The sequence below is a fragment of the Euprymna scolopes genome, chromosome 19 (assembly GCF_053919585.1).
Source record: "Euprymna scolopes isolate OS-2025 chromosome 19, ASM5391958v1, whole genome shotgun sequence".
Classification (NCBI taxonomy): Eukaryota; Metazoa; Mollusca; class Cephalopoda; order Sepiida; family Sepiolidae; genus Euprymna; species Euprymna scolopes.
In genome coordinates, this window is record NC_136500.1 from 46240841 (window position 1) to 46256499 (window position 15659).

The window sequence follows — 15659 nt, forward strand, 5'->3', positions numbered from 1 at the left end:
TGTATTTGAAAAAAACGAAAAGAATCTTTGAAAATTTGTAAACTATTGATATTTTGTATGGTGAATTTTTTTTTCTCTTCGAACATTTCTCAAGTGCTGACATTGGAACAAAATTATGTATACGTTGACTTTGTATTTGTGCGTTTTAAAAACTGAGAGCTTGATCGCTCAGCAAAAACTCAAATTGTATTTCAAAAACGGATGTTGATTCAGCAAGAACGTTTTGAATCACTCGTCATTCAGCAAACTACAGAGAATCGTCTATTATGCGAAACTGTGTTGTCACAAAAAACTGAAGATAGCGCATCTAGATTTTTTTTGGCAGAGGGTATAGCCAACTCTCTAGCAGAGTTCAAATACGACCCAGAACGAAGTGATACGTTCCCTGCCTATTATCGTAGGTTCGAGACGATTTTTACAAAAAGATGTGAGAAATGATCGGATGAGGAAAGAATCACACTCCTACTTCAGGAATTGGGTACGGAGGAAAACACAAAATTTATGAATTTGATTTTACCAAAGAAACCGGGAGATATTTCTTTTTCGGAAACTCTTCGAATTTTGTATTCGATATTTGGTGAAAGAGACCGCCTTTTTCATACAAGTTATAAGTGCTTGAGCATGCAAAAAGAAGAAACTGATGATATTGTCACATATGCGGGTAAAGTCAACGCCCAGTGTGAACTATTTAAATTAAAAGATTTGTCAGTTGACATGTTTAAGTGTTATATATTTGTTCAGGGACTGACAGCACTGAAGGACAAGGGTTTAAGGTCAAGGATTTTATCGATTATGGAGCAAGATCCAGAAATTAACTTGCAAAAAGTGACAGAAGAATGTCAGAAATTGATAAATGTGAAAAGGGATACCACTAGGATAGAGGGAAAAACTACATCTTACGTCCTAATGGTAAAACAAAAAACATTTCTCAAAAACAAAGGAAAAAGTTTTGAATGTTGGAGCTGTGCAAGTTCACACTTAAGAAAAAATTGCCCTTTTAAAGACCAACCTTGTGCCAAATGTGGTTTAGTCGGACACTGAGCTTCCCAGTGCCAAACTAAACAAAATAAACAAAGACAAAAATTTAAGTCGAAAGTAAATGTGATGTTGTCAAAAGAAGAAGTGAGACAAGGAAGTAAAAGAAAATTTGTCAATACCAAAATAAATGGTCACATAGTCAAACTACTTTTGGATACAGGTAGCGATATTTCAATTATCGACGATTTGATCTGGAAGAGGATTGGGTGTCCAAAACTAGAAAAAAAACATTTAAAATTGCCAAAGGAGTATCCGACAAGAGATTAAAATTCATGGGAGAATTTAATTGCAGTGTATCTCTTGGATCAGAAACTTTTTCTACAAAAGTCTCAGTTGTTCCAGGTATAAATTCTTGCCTTTTCGAAACTGATTGGATCGTTTTGTTTGATTTATGGGAGCTACCTACAAATTTATTTTGTAACAGTGTGAGTGTAGCTGAAAAGAAAACTTCCAAACAAAATGAGGATTTTCTTACGGTTTTGAAAAGTGAATTCACCAGGGTTTTTCTGAGAGGTTAGTACTAAGACCGATATGAATTTTGAACTAAAGCAAAATGTGAAACCTGTTTTTAAGCCAAAAAGAAACGTGCCTTTTTCTTCAAAAGAAGATATTGAAAATTGAACTACAAAGACTGCAGGAATATGGTGTAGTTGAAAAAGTTGACTATTCGGAGTGGGCAAGCCTCACTGTATATGTTAAAAAGAAAAATAAGAGGATTCGGGTATGTGCCGATTTTTCTACAGGCCTCAATGACTGTCTTATGGATCGTAGTTATCCACTCCCATCCCCTGAAGACATTTTTACAAAGCTGAATGGAGGGAAAATTTTCTCCAAAATTGATTTATCTGAGGCTTACGTTCAGATAAAAGTCAGTGAAGAATGTTCAAAGTATTTATGTATCAATACATATTTAGGACTCTTCAGACTCAAAAGGCTCCTTTTTGGTTTGAAAGTAGCTCCAGCATTATTTCAGCAAATAATGGACACGATGCTTGCTGATTTAGGTTTTGCAATCGCATATTTGGATGACATTTTTGTAAAGAGTAGAAATGTGCAGGAACATAAGGAGCATATCAGAACAGTTTTCCAAAGAATTGAGGAATTTGGTTTCAAATTGAGTGCCGAAAATGTGATTTTTTTTTTTTAAACAGATAAAATATCTGGGTGAAATTGACAGCCAAGGTAGAAGACTAGATCCTCAGAGAACAGAAGCCATTGAGAGGATGCCAGCACCTAGCAATGTTGCTTAGTTACGATCTTTTTGGGGTAAAGCACAATATTATGCTATCTATATCCCAAAAATGCATAAGTTGAGAGCACCATTGAACAAATTATTAAAAAAAGGACGAAAGTGGATTTGGTCAAAGTAGTGCCAAAGCGCATTTGAAGAGATTAAGAAATGCTTGCTATCTGATTTAGCACTGGTACACTTCGATCCAAAGAAGGAATTGATTGTGGCATCAGATTCAAGTGATTATGTATAGGAGCAGTACTTCTCCATAGACTGGAAGACGGATCAACGAAGCCAATACTTCATGCTTCCAGATCACTTTTGCCTGCAGAGAAAAACTATTCTCAACTTGAAAAAGAAAGTCTGGCAATAATTTATGCAATTAAAAAATTCCATAGATTTATTCATACCAGGATTTTTACGTTGCAGACTGACCACAAGCCCTTGTTGACTATTTTTGATCTAAAAAAGGCATACCCACTCACACTGCAAACAGACTTCAACAATGGAGCATAATTCTGTTGAATTATAATTTTAAAATGGAGTACATTCCATCCAAAAATATCGGACATGCAGATGGACTATCCAGATTGATTTGAAAGTGTGCAGAACCTTTAGAGGACACAGTGATAGCTGCATTGAGAGAGAAAAAAGAACTCTCCGGACTGCTGTGCAACACGATTCGAGAGTTACCAGTGACTCTAGATGACATAAATAAGGCAGCAGAAACAGATGAATTCATTGTAAGGACGAAAAACCAGGTGCAGCTAAATGACAAGTCAAAGAAAGACTCAAACATTTTGCCGTTTTTGATTTGCTCACAGACTTTATTGTATGCAGACAGAGTCATCATACCGACCACACTGCAAAAGAGAATGCTAAAAGAATTCCATATTGGTCATCCAGGCATGTCCAGAATGTAGGCCTTGATGTGTGGATATACATATTGGCTTAATATGGACTGGGACATTGAAAAAATGGTAAGAGAGTGTCGAGGGTATCAGCTAGCAGCAAAGGTACCATCTGTACAGATACAACCGTGGCTGAAGACAGATGCACCATGGATGCGGTTACACATTGACTATGCAGGTCCGTTGAATGGACATTACTTCTTAGTGGTTGTCGACAGCTTTACAAAATGGACGGAAGTGTTTAAGTGTAAGTCGACTAGTACTATAGATGTATTAAGACGTCTCCTCAGTTGTTTTGGAGTACCTAAAACTATTGTCAGTGACAATGGCACCCAATTTACCAGCAAAGAGTTTGAAGAATTCTGTAAGGCCCTATCCATTGAACATTTAACAACTGCAATATACCATCCAAGGTCAAATGGCCTCGCAGAGAGATTTATTGATGTGTACAAAAAAAGCTTTAAGAAAACACCAAGGCATGGACACTGATGAGAAGAGTCTTGAAAACTTTTGTCTGTATACAGGATCACTCCTAACCCAAACACGAATGCCGGTTTGCCACCAGCTGAACTAATGTTCACACGGAAAATCAGATCCGTATTTGACAGAATTTTATCAAATGCAATCAAGACAACAGCAACAAGAGAAAATCATTCGATAATGTTCTACAAACCTGGTGACAAAATATTCTTTTTGAATTATAAGACTGGGAAAAGCTTTTGGGAAGAGGGGATGATTATGAAAAGAATTGGGAACATGCTATATTCAGTAAGAAGTAGTAAATTTGACTGTCGCAGACATATGAATCAGCTAAGGCCTCAACACACTGATGACTACAAACAGGCAGAAGATAATGAACTGCCCTTAGAGGTATTGTATGACTTTTTTAATATTCCTCTACCCATAGCACAACCTACTTCGAGAGTAGTATCTTCTATACTCCAGGTCAGAAAGTACCAGTTTCACCACCAGCTCCACCCCCTCAAACGGTGTTAAAGAGAAAAAGTACAAGGGTGAAAAAAAAAGTTAATCGATTGAGCCCCAGACCTAAAAACAAACGGTATTAAGCCAAATTCTCCAAGGAGAAATTGGCTTTGGGGGTGGTGTTATGTGGAGATAGGTAACCAACCCGGAACATTCTACATAAGGAACCGAGTCACCAGATTTACTGGCCCTTTGGAACAGAGACTTCCCCCTGAACGTTAACAAGATTTTTTTAAAATTCCTGTACAGAATTTGAACCAGACGTAACAAACCATCCGCTCAGCTTAGCTCAGAACATGATGTCATGCGCTCCAGTTTGACTGTAATCTGACGTAAGCTGCTGACCAATGCATGGCAAAGAAGCAGACGATTTTTGTGGAAAATATTGGGGAAAAAAAGTCAACCGGACCAGCTGGGAGCTTCTTGACAGTTCTCTTTTTGAGTTTATATGGAGACAAAAATTTGGTAATGACCTTTTTATCTCCATCTTAAAACATATATTGGAAAGCTACCCAGTTGAGTTGGCGAAGGTGTTTCTACATGCACTGTCTCTTCTCACTCCACTTTAACATTGTCTGATGCGACCGTAGAAAAATCTACCTAATCCTAAGGGCTGTTTTAATTCAATCTAATTTTAAAAAATCGGTTGCCATCCAACATGAAAAAAAAAAAAAAAAATTGTTCATGAAGAGAAAAAAAAAAAAATAATAACAACAAAAAAGTTTACTTTACATTAGTTAAAAAATAAATTTAAAAAAAAAAATGCAAAAATAAATAATACCTGAAAAATACATTTAAAAAGTTTTTTTTTATTAAAAAAATATGACGATAAAATGTTTTCTTATTTTGTTGTTCACTTTCGTTTAACAACATAAAAAATGTTTGAAGAAAAAATAAAACTTGTTTATTTTTTTGGTGCTAAATGCAGTAATGCAGTGAATGCACTTACTGATCCACGCTATTTTTTTTAAATCGTATTTCCAAGTTTAATTAAAGTTTTATGATATTTTTTTATTATTATTCAATTGTAAGGTTAATGTACAGAATAGGTACAAAACACCCTCCCCTCCCCATGTTAAGAATGGCTTTTTAAATACTAACGTTATTATTTCAGCACAGTGCATGACTGCATGATGAGTACAATTTTTTGGGTATTATTATACAAACACCGTGACAGCGTTAGGGTTAGGGTTAGGGTTAGGATTAGGGTTAGGGTTAGGGGTAGGGGTAATTCGCTGTCACGGTGTTTGTATAGTTTTACCATTTTTTGTTTTTACTTAAAAAAATTTGTTACAAGAATAAAACCGAAATTGTTACGTTGTTTCTTTTTTATTTTCGTTAGATTTTTTTGTATTTAAATGTTTTTTCTTCAGTATTTTCCTTGAGTAGTATTATGTTACGCTTTGATAATCGGCAACGCTCGGCAAAAGTCGGCGGTTAACATCATGTTCCTAGCAAAGTTGAGCGGGCAGTTAGTTATGTCTGGTTCAAATTCTGCACTAGTACCCCCTCCCCAAATATATATCAAAATAAATAAACTTTTAATGGTTTTATAGATATTTTAACATTATAATATGAACAGCACTCAGCAGAACCATGTGGAAATTCCATGGTGTTTTCTACATAACTCTATATAATTTTGGGGTAATAGTAATATTCTTTTTCGAATAATAATTTGTTTTCAGGATCAATACTATTAAGGAAAAAAAACTCTTCCGTAAAAACAATTGTTATTGTCAGCTAAGTATTCTTTAAATAAAGAAAACGATAAAAAAAACAACAACATTTTATGGTTTATTGCTAAAATAAATAAAACGATAAAGTCTTTTCTTTATTTAAAATTGTAGCAATTTAATTCTTTAAAAAAAAGGGTGCAAGTCTATTATTGGGCCGAAAATGAAGTCGGTTACATGGAAAATCTGCAAAAAAACAGTATAACGTACGTACTTGTCATTGCATGTACATGTCATATTCCAAAAATCACGTAAATCGATCAAGTAGTTTTTTTTTTATTTAAGAAAATCAAATATTAAAGCACAGTTAATCGAGAATAAGTCGAGCGCCATGTTGGATCGACACTATGTCAGCTAACGCCACCTAACAGCCAAATGCGATCCACGGATCAAAGAAGGGGGAGATAATCGCCTTTTTTTTCATGTCCGCTTAAAGTCTATTTAAAAAAAAACTGATTCGGACATGAAATCAGTATTTGAAATTATTAATTTGTTGACTCTTAGGAAAAGAAGTCGTTGTCTTATTTTATCAGTTTATATATTTTTTTCATTCCAAATAAATAACTGATTCGGACATTTTATTCCCAAATAAATAACTGAATCGGACATTCCTAAAAAGGAAAAGAAGTCGTTATTGTTACTTTATTAATGTGTATTTGTAATAGGAAAAAGTTTGTTTTCGGCATTTCAGGAAAAAAATAAAAAAATAAATAAATATGTCAATTATCTCCCCCTTCTTTGATCCGTGGATCGCATTTGGCTGTTAGGTGGCGTTAGCTGACATAGTGTCGATCCAACATGGCGCTCGACTTATTCTCGATTAACTGTGCTTTAATATTTGATTTTCTTAAATAAAAAAAAAACTACTTGATCGATTTACGTGATTTTTGGAATATGACATGTACATGCAATGACAAGTACGTACGTTATACTGTTTTTTTGCAGATTTTCCATGTAACCGACTTCATTTTCGGCCCAATAATAGACTTGCACCAAAAAAAGTCCCTCAAAAATAAAACAATAATAATTGTCTGTTAAATATTTTTTAATCCATGAAACGAATATCATTTTATTTTTTTTTTTTTTTGAAATCTATTTATTTAAAATCATACTGGATGAACTAAGTTGTAAAATGAGTAAAGGTAAAACTCCGACATTAGATTAATTTCCGTATTTGCTGATTAGATGATCTCATTTCTTTTTGTGTGATAGATGATAACGTAAATATGAAAAAAAAAAAAAAAAAAAAATGAAATGTCTTAACGTATTATGTATTTATGTACCTATTTACTTATGCCTCCCCACGAGACAGAGTTAGACACCAGAGTCGTTTTTTAACGTGGAGAAAAGGTACAAAAAACTTAAATTGTCTCAGTCGTGAAGGACTGGTCTCTGCCGAAAGAGAACAAAAAATGGAAGTGCAGCATCCTGACCAAAAGGTTAAGTAGGTATTATGTAGATCAGGGTTTCCCAAAGCTCCACTTAAAGAAGACCAAATGCTTTATATGGAAAAATTAAATGGCTGCAAACATTTAATTATTGATCTTTTTTACTGGAAATCGATATGATACATAACTACAGGTGTAAAGAGTTTCAGGAAAAAGTAAATTAACAAGAAAATGTAACAATTTTTGATTTATCACAAACAAAAAATAGTTGCAAACATTAGTGCTAAAATTTGAAATTAATGTTTTTCATATTTATTTTAGAAATTATCTTTTTAATGCTCCGCGAAAAGTCTTTGCCCTGCTCAGGGGCTCCGTCATGTCCTGAAGTTTAGGAAACTCTGATGTAGATGATAGCAGGTGTTTCTATTATTTTGTCTAACCTCTGTATCTCGTTTATACCTAGTTAGAACAGGTCATTGTTGTGTCGATGCAATGTTTTTAAGAACAACAATAACTCACCATAAATATGCATGTGTTATCTTAAGATGCAGACAGCCTTACTTGTACCTATTCTGTAAATATCTTCTTCTTTTTTTTTTCTTTTTTTTAGTGGGTTTTTGGGGTTTTGTTTTTGTTTTACTTTTCTAATTACTCACCGTGAATGTCGAAATGATCATGGCAGTATAATTAAAAAAAAAAAAATTAGAGAGTGGGATTTATTTTTTTTAGAAAGAAGGGTTTTCTTTTCTCTCTCTCTCTCTCTCTCTCTCTCTCTCTCTCTCTGTATTTATCTCTATCTCCCCACCCCGCCTTTTGTTTCTTTTGTCCTTTCTACTCATGCTCAATCATTCTTCAAGTAAAAATGATGCCAACTGTGACCATGGTTATGTAGATAGAAATAAGCTAGAAGCTAAGAAAGATGTGTTTTTTTTTTTTTGTAATGTTTTCATTGCATTAGATTTTTTTTTTCATTTTCTTTCCAATTTCTAGTGGAGGTGGGTGGGAAGGTAGAGTGATCTAATTGGTCTTGTCTTTCAGTATGGAATCGGCAATTTTATTATTTACTAGCAAAAATATGCTCCCTCCGGTCGTATATTTTTGCTACTGGGAAGATATCATGATAAACAACTATATACTACATTGACAGCCCCATAGGAAGAAGCACATGCTGCTGAACGCCTCTTATCTCCAAAGAAGGAGTTAATGCCTGGGAGGATGATATGACAATAGAACAGGTAGTACTTCCTAATGAAGAAGATACTCCTGAAACGATGGTATCATAAGGAACAAATATATTCTATAACTCTTCACACGTACGCATGCACGCGCGTCATTTGTCAACAAACCTACACCACCTGAGTTGTTTGCTTTATTCGTTGATTTTTTAATATAAAGAATGATTTATTTAAACAAAAATCGAGGGAATAAATATTTTTTATGTTGGGTGCATTTTTTCTTGGGGGTGGAGTTTTTTGTTTTTTTTTAAACAAAACATTTTAAAAATTGAAACCTGGGAGTATCGCCTCATAAAAGGAGAAGGTAATGTTCATGAGGATGGTAATCATGACAACAGAACAGGTACTTCACTATTCCATACCCCCACCCCAAAAAAGGAGAAGGTAGTCCCTGGGAATGTGGTTTCATAATAACAGAACAGATTTATAGAGTATAGAATCGGACATGTGTCTTGTAATTTCCCCCACTCTTTATCTGTGCCTAAACAAAAGCATGGATTCCATGAACAAAGTTTCTTTCTTAGAACTGCACGCCTGTGGAACTGTCTTCCGTTTTCCTGCTTTCCAGCTGACTGCGATATGGTTGTCTTCAAAACCAACGTAAACAAGTTCTTGATGAGCCGTTCCACTTAAGTTAACAAATTTTCCGAATTTGCATTACTAACGATTACTATATGGTCCAATTGACTACTGTACACTCTTGAATCATTATCCTCGAGTGACCTCTGGGCCTTGATAAGTGGTGATTCCTATGTAAAAAAAAACAAATAAATAACGCGGTAATATGACATGGCACTCAAGTAGATAACATTGTTTTTTTAATGGAAATTCAATTTTGCGACTTGATTTTCATTCTTCCAAACATGGGATGAAGTATGAGATAAGGAAGCTGAGAGGCTCAAACAACACATTCCAATCGACAACAGTTAACTGCCAACATATGTGTCATTTATCAACAAATATACACAGTTGTTTGTTTTATTTGTTGATTTCTAATATAAAGAAGGTTTTGTTTAAACAAAAATGGGGATAATATATATTTTTCACGTTGGGTGCATTTTTTCCTTTTTTGTAATAAGATATTTTAATAAAACGAATGTAGAGATCGTGATTTTCTAAATGAGAATTTTGGATGCTCCCCTTTATTGTCATTAGTGAGTGAAGGAGAAATCCTAGGCAATTTTTATGCATCAAATATTAAATCTTTAGTTTAATTTACAATACTTTTAATCAACAAACGAAGCATTGTAGAGATCAGTTTACAAACTTTTTCATTTATTTTCTGTAAGCAACAAGTATCAAACAAACCAAATAAGATTTAACAAATGCATAAATTTATTTACAATTTTTTTTTTATATATAACTTTTATTTTTAAAAAATATTCTTGCCTAAAAAGTATTTTCTGCACGCTTTCCATGCCAAAGAAATTTCTTTACATAGGAATCTAAGTGAGATCTTTTACAACCGAGCATTTATTTAATAAACTGTTCATGGCGATTCAAATAACTTTTTATTGCCTGCCTATGAATTTGATTTATAGGATTCACAAACTAACGTGATTGGTTTACAGTACAGTGGGAAAATCCCAAATTGTTTTCTATGGTACCATATGATTTTCCACTCATTCCATATTTCATGAGATTAAATTAAAATTTGATATTTAAAAAAATTATTAAGAAATATTTTTTGTCGCTGTTTTTCAATTCTCTATCTATATAAGAGCCAGGTACGCCCAAGGATGGAATACTGTTGTCACATCTGGGCAGGAGCTGCTAGAAAAAACTTGTCCTGCCTTGATAGAGTTCAAAATAGATTCCGTAGCCTCGTAGGAGATGTCCTTTTCTCTTCGCTGCAACCTCTATCTCACAGAAGAGATGTTGCGAGTTTGTCTCTGCTTTATCGTTATTTTCATGGAAAGTGTTTGACTGAGTTTCAATCTATGGTCCCCCCTCGCCAAAATTTCACAAGAAACACTCGTCTAGCTGAAAACACTATCAATAATTCTCCCCACTCTTTATCTGTGCCTAAACCTAAACGTAGATTCCATGAACAAAGCTTCTTTCTTAAAACTGCACGCCTGTGGAACTGTCTTCCGCTTTCCTGCTTTTCAGCTGACTACAATATGGTTGTCTTCAAGTCCAACGTAAACAAATTCTTGATTAGCCATTCCACTTGTTAACAAATTTACCGAATTCCCATTACTAACGATTACTTTATTGTCCAACTGACTACTGTACACTCTTAACCTTTATCCTCGAGTGGTCTCTGGGCCTTGATAAGTGGTTATACCTATGTAAATATATATATATATATTACTTTGTAGACTGAGATAATTTAAATTTTTGTGTCAACCCAAAGTGCCTCTTTCTTGGGAGGCCAAAAGTTTTTGTATTTTTTTTTTTTAAATTTAAATGTATTATTTTATAAATTTCAATTAAATATAAATCACATAATCGTAAAGAATAAACTCAGTAAAAAATAATAATTTAACAAGATGGACACAAAATGTCTGCGTTTATTATTTTTTTATTAATAAGTTTTGTAAAAGAAAAAAGAAAAATTTGGTATTTTTTCTTAAATGCCTAAAAAATTTTTAAAATTGAAGAATCGTAGTGAATGAATTCATTTAAAACAAGAAATTACTTGATAAACACCATCTCTGCGTTCTTTTATTGAAAAGCTTTGTTTAGAAAAAGAAAGCAACCCCCACCCAGAAAAAATGCACCCTAAAAACAAATATAATATATATATATATATTCCCCCCTCGACTTTTTAAAACATCTTTCCAATATATTAAAAATTGCATATGTTTGTTTATAAACAACACATGCATTGGCAGTCAACCAATGTCGATTCGACTGTATCCCATTTGAGTCTCTCGGCTTTTAGGGTCTTTATTTCATACTTCATCCTAAACATGCACCTGATATGATTTTGCCTATTGTAACCAATTATATTGCTTAGGCAAGTGACTTCATTGAATTATTACAGATCTATTGCAACAATGCCCTTTTCTCTTCCCTGCAACCTCTCTCCCACAGGAGAGACGTTGCGAGCCTGTCTTTGTTTTATTGTTACTACCATGGCAGGTGCTCGTCTGAACTCCAATCTCTGATCCCCCCTCGCCAATCTTACATGAAAAACACCCGTCTAGCTGAAACCACTGTGAAAAATTTCTCCCACTCCTTATCTGTAGCCAAAATCAAAATGTAGATTCCATGGGCGGAGCTTCTTTCTTGGAAGTGCACGCCTGTGGAACTCTGTTCCGGTTGCCTGTTTCCCACCTGACTACAATCTGGATGTCTTCAAGTCCAATTCCTGCTGAACCGCCTCCTTAAGTAAGACACTTTATCAAATCTCCAAAACTAACGTACTGTACACACAATAACCCTTATCTCCGAGTTGCTTCTGGGCCTTGATAAGTGGTGACTACCTTGTAAAAAAAAAAAAAAAAAAAACAACAATGTGTGTGCAACATATTGGTAATAATTTAGGGAATACCGTGCATCTATCGGTTCTAATACTAATCCTCTTGAAAACTTCGAGGTCTTCCAGGTGCTTTTAAGTGCCAAACCTGTAATTCTGAAATTTGCAAACCATAGCTGTATTGATTATCTATCTGGCAGGGCATCATGAGGTCTTAAATGTAATGAACTTGGAAAGCTCTGTATGTTGCAGTTACAGAGTCACCATTCTTCAAAAACATGTCTACAGTAATAGCACGATGTACACGAATCCAAACCATATTGCTTGATGAGAGTACCTGACAAAAAAAAAAAATGGTAAGTTATTAGCTAAATGAAAACATCATTGGTGCTTGTAGTTGAAAGTTTAAAATGTGGGAGGTATTTCTGCCATAACCCCTCCCCTAAAAAAGGAGAAACCTCAAAAATGCCATCCATGAAATCGTTAATAAAATTCATTGGGCTTCTACAGAATACAAACCAAACTAAATCGACTCTTTCTGAAGCAGATTTCCAGGATCAACCAGAAACAAACAAAACAGTTCATGAATCAGAAACTGCAAAATGGGTGGCAGACGACAATTAAAGACAATGTCAACCTAAAAATTTATTTAACTGCATTAATACAAGCTTAAAATCCTTTTTTTGAAGAAAAATATATTAAAACAATTTTTTTTTTTTCGAATGACTAATAAAAAAAAGTTATTTTTTTAATTCCTAAGGGAAAAGTTGTTTCATTGGTACTAATTAACTCTTTGACAACGACTCAATTTGACTCTGTTTTTCAGCTGTTTATGCAAATCTTATTCAGTAAGTCTGTTTAGTTTCATTCGTATTCCACAAGAAGCATCAAATTCACAAATCCTTTTTGTAATCCAAACCATATTTCATACAAATAAACTTCAGTCTATGACTTGCTTGTCCACCAATTTTCACTCATGAAAGTCCAGCAGTCTTAGTTTTATAAGTGTTCAATGATATGCAGTAGCACTTTGGTGATTGTCTACTAAGTAGGAGGTATGATCCTTAATTGGCATCACAGTCACCAAACATTAATCCCTCTATGAAGATTTTTATGTGGACTCATTTGAAAAATAATGTCAATCGAAACAATCTCCAAACTATTCTTGAATTGAAGCAATGCCAGACAAGGAGTGTATCAGAGTCAATGGCAATTTTGTATGTCATATCAAGAAGTGTTTGTTGAGCCATAATAAAACAAAGACTGTTGGATAATCATGATTGAAATTTGGTGAACAAGACAAGCATAAACTTATGTTTATTTGTGCCAGATATGGTTGGATTGCAAAGAGGATTTTGAATTATACTTCAATCCTGTTCCAAAACTTGAATATTATAAAATGTTTAATAATAATAACAACTATAACTATAATAAAATAATATACTGTTGTTGGCTGAGTACAAAAATATATGTAGATATAGGGTCCTCATTCAGTTTCGATGAACACATGCAAATAAATGCACGTCAATAATATATTGATGGATTTTATTTTTGTTTTGCTTGAGTTATATCGAAGTAGTTTACTCTCATAACAACTGCCAAATTATATTGACGAGTTTTATATGATTTTCCAAGTGGTAGAGCCAATTAATCCACAGTATTTGTTGTTTCACTTTTTTGTAGATTTCGTTTTATATTTTTACAAATGATAATTTATTTTCTGATTTTTAATTTTACAGATTTATTTTATCTCTTGCAAATGTTAATTCACTGACAAATAATAAAATCAACCTGACTTGGATTAAAAGGTTAGAGTATGCTTTGTTTTGAAAGAAAGAAACAAAATTTGTAAAAAAGCAGGCAACAAAAATGAATTCGGCATGTTAATTTGCCCTGTCACCACTTGAAAAATCAAACAGAATTATTTGGGGAGCTAACTGCTTCTTTATATAAAATGAGATGATAACAGCTATGTTATGTTGTGTCCTATGTGCCTTTTTAACATGAAACATTTTTTTTTTTTAAAGAACTAAATAGCTTATCGTTAATTCGCAACAAAATGCTGAATATTGACACCGTTGAAACCATATTTTTTGCTCTTCGCTTTGTAACCTAATATATGCTGTACTTCGCCGTCTCTATTCATGTATTTATTTTTACAAAGTGAATGCCATTGTTCATTAGCCTTTATCAAATCTCGTTATAGCTTACGCTCTCCTTCTGAGGCGTCTATAAAAATGCAAAAGGTCATTTCTTACTAATGATAACACCAACAGCAAAATGATGTCGGCAGAGAAGAAACTGATGTGATTTGAAAACAAGGGACTCTCAATAACATACAAGCAACTTTCTGTAGGTATCATCATCATCATCATCATCATCATCATCATCATCATCACCACCATCACCATCATCATCATTTAAAAAGTAATACTTAATGTTATCAGGTGGGTGGAACATTGCACCTTTTCATATATCCATCGCATGGTCATGACTACCGATAACTTGCAAATTGACGTCCTGCTCTAAAATCTTAAATGAAAAAATTTGATGTGTGTGTGTATTTTGGCAGCATGTTTTTTTTTTTTTTGTTCATACAAATGTTATTAAATAACACAGTTTTTTGCTTTGAAACTTTTTTTTTCTTTTCAGTTTTTAGGAAAGTATTTTGGTCAAATTGGTGTGTATAAGTTTTATGGTTTTCTTGTTCCATTTTTCTTTCTTTCATAAGTACTTTTAAGTTAATTCATCAAATCATCATCTGGCAGATTAGCCTTGGTACATTAAAAAAAAATCTAATTACAATATCTGTTTTACTATCACATAACTTTCCAATAGGCTTACCGTGCATCTCCAACAAGCTCAATTTGCCAACAGCTAAAAAAAAAAAAAAAAAAAAAAACATGATTACTTTCTTTCTCAATACAGACACACTTTAGTTAATACAAAAATAATATACTATGACACCAACATAAGATTAAAAATTCTTGAAGCCATTTACATTAAAATAAGACATCCCCATAATCAATAATATTAATTAAGAAAGTAGTTACGAAATCCTTAGCCATTAAACAACATCCTTTGAATTTTGTATGCACATAATCACATTTGCATTCAACATCATTATGCTACTAAAACAAAGCTCCTTTCTGTTAGCTATAACAAAGAACCTTTTCAAACACTGATTGTCGTGGATAATAACAATCTAGCTCATAGTTCATCATTCAGACGTCTCGACTTAAGATTCACAGGCAACATGAATTAGAACAAGTGCATAGAAGACATTGCCAAGACTGCTGCAAAAAAGGTGGGCTCCCTCTACCGAGCTTGAGAAATGTTAACACCTGACAGTACCCTATATCTCTACAGAGCTACCATATGCTCACGCATCAAGTATTTTTGACATACTAGTTTCTCTTTATAGGACAGGGTCAAAAAAAAAAATCTCCAATTTAATAGGTCCCACACTGAGAATGAGGTTTCAAACTCATTGCCATTACTGAAATGTTGCATTCCTATGCTTGTTTTATGAGTACTTTAATAGGATGTGCCGAGACAAACTCAAAGCACTGGTGCCCTTTAACATAAATATCCATGACTAACCCGAGAAGCAGCAAATTCCCATTCACTTTACGGGTCCCTCTATATTAGAGAGCCTTCTAATCTGAAAGTTTGTTCTCTTGAACTGCTAAACTTTGGAATTCTCTCCCCT

The 15659-nt window shown here is 33.7% G+C and overlaps 1 protein-coding gene and 1 long non-coding RNA gene across 11 annotated transcripts in view; one reads left to right on the top strand and one right to left on the bottom strand.

Annotated features, from left to right (window-relative positions):
* The window catches only part of LOC145303550 (uncharacterized), a 553816-nt gene that overhangs the window by 376671 nt on the left and 161486 nt on the right, over window positions 1–15659 (top strand). The gene's annotated exons all lie outside the window — the stretch shown is intronic.
* Window positions 8046–15659, bottom strand: part of LOC145303552 (uncharacterized) — a 43096-nt gene continuing 35482 nt past the window's right edge. Inside the window, exons 2-3 of the long non-coding RNA XR_013873738.1 lie at window positions 14792–14824; window positions 8046–12284 (exon numbers count right to left, since the gene is read on the bottom strand). This is a non-coding gene — a long non-coding RNA (uncharacterized LOC145303552). The remainder of the gene's footprint in view (window positions 12285–14791; window positions 14825–15659) is intronic.